The sequence below is a fragment of the Onychomys torridus genome, chromosome 3 (assembly GCF_903995425.1).
Source record: "Onychomys torridus chromosome 3, mOncTor1.1, whole genome shotgun sequence".
NCBI classification, from domain to species: domain Eukaryota; kingdom Metazoa; phylum Chordata; class Mammalia; order Rodentia; family Cricetidae; genus Onychomys; species Onychomys torridus.
Genome location: NC_050445.1, coordinates 6,356,122 through 6,361,622, shown reverse-complemented (window position 1 = coordinate 6,361,622; position 5,501 = coordinate 6,356,122). Strand labels below are relative to the sequence as shown.

At 48.0% G+C, this 5,501-nt stretch overlaps 1 long non-coding RNA gene and 1 other non-coding gene across 2 annotated transcripts; both read right to left on the bottom strand.

The window, feature by feature from the left end:
* Window positions 1-341: 341 nt before the first annotated feature.
* LOC118580510 lies at window positions 342-3,965 on the bottom strand. The gene is made up of 5 exons (XR_004944539.1): window positions 3,901-3,965; window positions 2,770-2,944; window positions 2,433-2,470; window positions 1,810-1,853; window positions 342-818 (listed from the first exon to the last, which is right to left on the bottom strand). It is a non-coding gene; the product is annotated as an uncharacterized LOC118580510 (long non-coding RNA).
* LOC118580976 lies at window positions 2,304-2,374 on the bottom strand. Its single transcript, XR_004944624.1, has one exon. It is a non-coding gene; the product is annotated as a small nucleolar RNA SNORD93 (small nucleolar RNA).
* Window positions 3,966-5,501: the final 1,536 nt, after the last annotated feature.

Sequence of the window (5,501 nt, the reverse complement as noted above, 5' to 3'; positions counted from 1 at the left end):
ACAATAGTTTTAAAGATCCTTGAAGTGGCTGGAGAGATGGCTTGGCAGATCGGAGCAATGACTGTTCTTCCAGAAGGCCCAGATTTGTTTCCCGGCAACCACATGGTAACTACCAGCTTCTAACTCCAGTTCCAGGGTATCAACACCTTCTCTGACCTCTGAAGGTACTAGGCATATATGCAGGCAAAGCAGTCATACACATTAAATCTCATACCTATGTGTGTCAACATTTTGTCTTTACATGTGTGCACCCTGAGTATGCCTGCTCCCCCCTCCCATCCAATCCCCTGGAACTTTTAAATTGGCATAATGAAACCACAGAACAAGACCACACCAGAGACAGAAAAGTTTATTGGAAATCAACTGCAGGGCTGCTAAGAGTAGAGAAGGGCATCGTGGCCAAGGAGAGCAGTAGATTAGGTTTTGGGGGGGGCCTTTGAAAGGTTGGGGCGGATTTCTCCCTTGTGGGCAGTGTTTTGTTTTCTTTTCTAGGCAAAACAGAAGCCCCAGCCAGGCCCCCAGGAGGGGCCTGTGCCTGATGTAACCAGACCACATTTATGATGTTCCCTTTCCAATGACAGTTGGCCATTTAGGCAGGAATAAGAGACAAAGTCTCCAAGTCTCCATTTCTGAGAAATCTATTTCCTAATGGCTATTTGTTCAGGCAGCCATGTGACCATATCAGAGGGCTACTTTGCAATACATGATAAGGGAGGCAAGTCTTTTTCTAACTGAGTGGGGTTGATGAGGGGTCAAAGCAGGTTAGGCTGGCAGGCAATGGTAGATTTACTCACCGTCAGGTCATTTCACGGCATTTCCTTGGGAAAAACAAACAAACAAACCTTAGAAACAAGAACATTTATTTGAGATTAGAGACCAGCAGCTGAGGAGGGGTAGGAACCAGGGCCCCGATAAGATTCCTGCTCTGGAGTTGGCTAGTGTGGGGCCTCTTTTAATTCTTTTATTCTTCTACTTGGCCAGACTTGTTTCTATAGTAACAGCATCTTTCTTTGAGAAGTGGCATGTGCTTCTCTGTACTATTGTCAGTAAATCGGGAGCCCTTTGGTTCTGGCCCATGATACCAGAGATGATAGCTGGTTTTTAGAGTAGTTAGTTTTAAGGCCCAAGTTACCTACAGCTGGGTGGAGATATCTTGAGATAGGGATGGACTGTGACCACCCCACCCCACTGGGTAAGAGTGTGAAGTTCTCCTGCGTCTGTATCCAAGACTCTTAAAATTATGGGGTTTTCTGGGAAAAAAACAAAAAACAAAAACCCTCCCAATTTGCTTTTCCCTACAGAGCATTTGAGCATAATGTGCTATCTACCTGGTAGTGTAAACCACATAGGCTGTCTGCTCATTTCCACTATAGCTAAGAGCACACATGGCAGGTACTGAGGCAGGACACCAAATGGATCCCATCAAACACCCCACTCTCCTGGGGATACAATTCTGAGTTGCCAAAGTTTAGGGCTAGCGAGATGGCTCAGCAAAAGACATAGCTGACTGCTCTCCCAGAGAACCTAGTTTCAATTCCCAGCACCCACAAAGCAGCTCACAACTAACTCCAGTTTCAGGGTATCTGATGCCCTCTTCTGGTGTCTATGGGTACTGCAAGCACATGGTACAGACACGTAAACAAAATTAAAAGAATTTTATAGATACAAAGATCTTTTGTGTCAACACTGTGGCAATTTTCAGGCTAGGGCAAACTCACAATAAACTAAATAATGGAAATGATTTCTACAGGCACAATATTCTCATGTTTCCACCAGGAAGGGGACCTTGAAGTCTATATGATTGCATACCTTTTTCTTCTCCAAGTTGTACCAGTTCATCTCAAGCCACCAAGCTGCAGGAGAAATACCAGAGGTAATTAGTAAGGAACACACTGATGTCCAGACTATGTTGGCAATAAACTATCTTTCTGCACAAAGAATCCTCAATGTACTACCCAGTATATTTGGGACATTTACTCACTCAGTAATGTCTCAACACAATTTTAAAATGCAAAGCCATATCTTTCTCTTTAAGCATGAATTCATTTACCAACATTCCGGCTATTAGTTTGTGTGTGCACACAGGCACCAGAGCACACACATGAAGGTCCAAGGATAACTCCAGCTGGTTCTCTCTCTCCACCACAGAGGGCCCAGTTATCAAACTCAGAGGTGGTCAGGCGTGGCACTGCTAAGCCATCTCTTTCTACACACACACACACACACACACACACACACACACACACACACACACACACAGAGCTACAAAGAGGTGGTGTCATTGCATTAAATTCCTAGTAACTTGGCCTCAGGTAAATCCTTTAACCCATCAGAGCAGCGTATCCAATCAGGTTAGAGTTCTCATCCTTGGCCAAGAATTCTGTTCCTGGAATTATGTTGGGTCAAGTCAAATCTTTTCATTTAACCCATACCTTGTGTTCATTAACACCCTGGGCATAGCACCACGCACCTGTTTAGAAAAAAAGGAAAGTGTTAATAATGTTACAAGCACCAGGCCATAGCTTTTTTTCCCTTAAAAACACATAAAAAAACCCTTCTTGGGACTGCTAGGTGCCTTTGATGATGGAAGTCCTGCCTCTGAACAGCACTCCTGTACAAAGCTGTGACCTTCACATTTCTGACAGCTGGGAGTTTATTCCATCTGTGCCACTATTACAACGGAATCCACCATATAATTATAGAATTTATCAAGTTTAGAAACAAAATGACTAGCTGCAGTATTTCTCTAGGGCAAGTTGAAGCACTTACACTGATTTCAAAATCAGAAGCAGCATCACTCTTGCTTGCTAAGATGAACAGGGGGAGGAAAGAAACCGTGGTCCTGGACCCTGCTGTGTCCAGTCCTTAAATACTGTGGCTCATACTGCCAGTCACTCCAGGCTTTCAGACGTGTCAAACCGAATGGCTCAACAGAATGTAACCCCTAAAGGAAACAAAATCACGGCACGTTCCTTCGTTGCAGTACAAGGATTACTGGATAATCGTTTACAAGAGCCCACGTGAAGATTTTCCCTCTAAAATTGGCTTCCCCAGGCATAGTGACTCCCTGTACTGCTGTACCCATAAATCCCAGCACTTAGGGTACCAGGGCAGAAAGATTCCCTAGGCCAGCATGAGACCCTGTCAAACACAAAGTTCGCATCCCAGTAGAAAACTAAAGGACGCCTTCCTTCGTTCACTCGCGTCTAAATTTAGATCCTCACAAACGTTAAAGTGGTAGTGAGCAGGCCGGACTCCCGGGTGCTCAGGAGACACTTATGCCCGGTCTTAGGAACTCTTTGGAGAAACAGTGTTTCTACATCATGGAGCACAAAAGTTAGGTATTTAATGCCTTGTACAAGTGTGGACCCAGCGGCCCAGATTTTCCCCCAGAACACAAGACCCAGGCAGGCCGGGTTTGTGTCCAAGGAAGGCTGAGCAGCATAAAGGGCTGGCTAATCCAGGCACTGTGGCATCGGCTCTCGGAAGACACTCTCAAACCTTAAAAAAAGAAAAAGTCTCTGCAAAGTGGCATTTGAAGGGCACTTATAGCGAGGACGCGGTTGCGTGGACGAAATTACTTCCGTTCCTTGCTAACACTGGAATTATCCTGCTACTCTCGGATCTCTGACCTCATCTGCTTCCTAAATAGGCGATGTCCCCGTCACCAGACTACTGGGCAAGCGGGAGCCCCGAGTGTGCCAAGGACCCGGGGGCCGTCCTGACTCTGCGCCTCCAGCCCGGAGGAGACAAATCTGGGCTGCGCGGAGGCCGAGCCCCAGAGCCACACCGAAGGGACCGGCACCCGGCAGGGACCGGCGCGCGGGACTAGCTAGCACCGTGGGGATCCCCGAGGCCACGTGGCGGGATCTTGCCTTCCGCAGCACGGGAACGACTTACCAGGAGCGCGCCGCGGCGGAAAAGGGAGGACGTCCGGCGGGACCAAGTTTAAAATGGGCCGGACAGTGAGCTCCGGGTCGCAGCCAACCAGAGTGGCCCAGGGCCTCCCTGCCCGCCCCGTCCCGGGTTCCCGCCCTATAGCAGCTCCCGGCCCCCGTGCGCCCCCGTGCGCCCCCTGGCGGCCTCAGCGCCTCCTAGCCTGCCCCCAACCCAGGGCAGTTCCACTCAACGCCCTGACTGCAGAAACGTTCACTTCGCTGAAGGTTAGGGGAGGAACTTGGCGCCACTGCCCTGTAGGGATCTCCGCCTCCTTCTCAATCCGCCCCCCCCCTCCCGCCTTCTTAAAGCCATACATTGGATTTGGTACTATCCCACACCCTTTTATGTTTATTTTCATTTAAAGCTCCATGCCTAATTATGTAATAGAATTTGCTCCTGTGTACGAAGCTGCGACATCATGTGCACAGTGTGAATCCCAGGGCACAGGCAGTATTTGTCACTGCAATATGATCTGGGAGAGCCTATCCCCAGCTCTAGACTCAGCTAGATCATGCTCTGGACTCTTGTTTAGCTGTTCCTCATTCCTTTTCAGAGGAAAGAATGCCAGCAAGATCCTGTGTTGATGTAAATGTTGAGGGGAAACTGAGGTAGTCCACAACCCTCCGTTCTCTGTCTGCCACACTCTTAGTAGGAACCCGGTAAAGGTTCTCTTGTATTGGGGAGGCAGGAGGAGGGGTCTCTGAAAGCCACTGAAGAAGCAGTCCATCAGAAACAGGTATCAACTTTAAACTTTCATGTTTCTTTTGCTGATACTAGCTGAAAGGAAGCCAGGGTTCTTAATTAATCATGTGCAATTCCATAAACCTGCACTTAACTCGGTGTAAATACTCACTCAGTCCTCTCTCATGCTGTGGCAGTTGACACCCATTAGTTCATCCTTCTTGAAAAGATCCGCAATCAGTTTGGAGGCATTGAAACCTCGCTCCCTTCCCTGCCACTGCCCAGTGCAGTATTAAGTACTTGTAATCCTGACCCAGATATGGGTGGGGCTGGGTGGGACAGTCTCAGTTCTAAAGTCACAAGCTGAGCAGGTTCTGGATGTGAAACGGGAAGGGACTGTATTATTACCATCTTTCTGGATCCTACCAGACTTGATCTTTGTCTCCAGGAGGACCTAAAAATCTCATGCCCTCAGGGAACAAGCAGACACAGATGTGGGAATCTGCATTTATAGATCAATGAGCCCATTCATGTAATTGGGCAGTTTGTCATGTGCAGATCTCTTCCCCGACAGCTTGCCTGTTCTGAGCACCTGGGGGCTTGTTGGTGAGCCCAGAGAATGCCTGCCCTTGATGAGGCAGAACGGTTCCATCTGCCTAAGTCAGCCATGATGATGGCCTTGGGCAGCTGGGGGATGCACAGGTGTGTGCCCTGGGCACCCTGGGGTATAATGCTCTTGTTTATGATCCCAGCAGGGCTACCAAAGAGTTCGCATAAAGAATCCCCTCAGGTTTTTACCTTACACACGGCAGACTTGTTGTCCACAGTACTTATGAAGTATGTGAATAACTTCATAAAGATGAAGCTGTATATTCAATGCA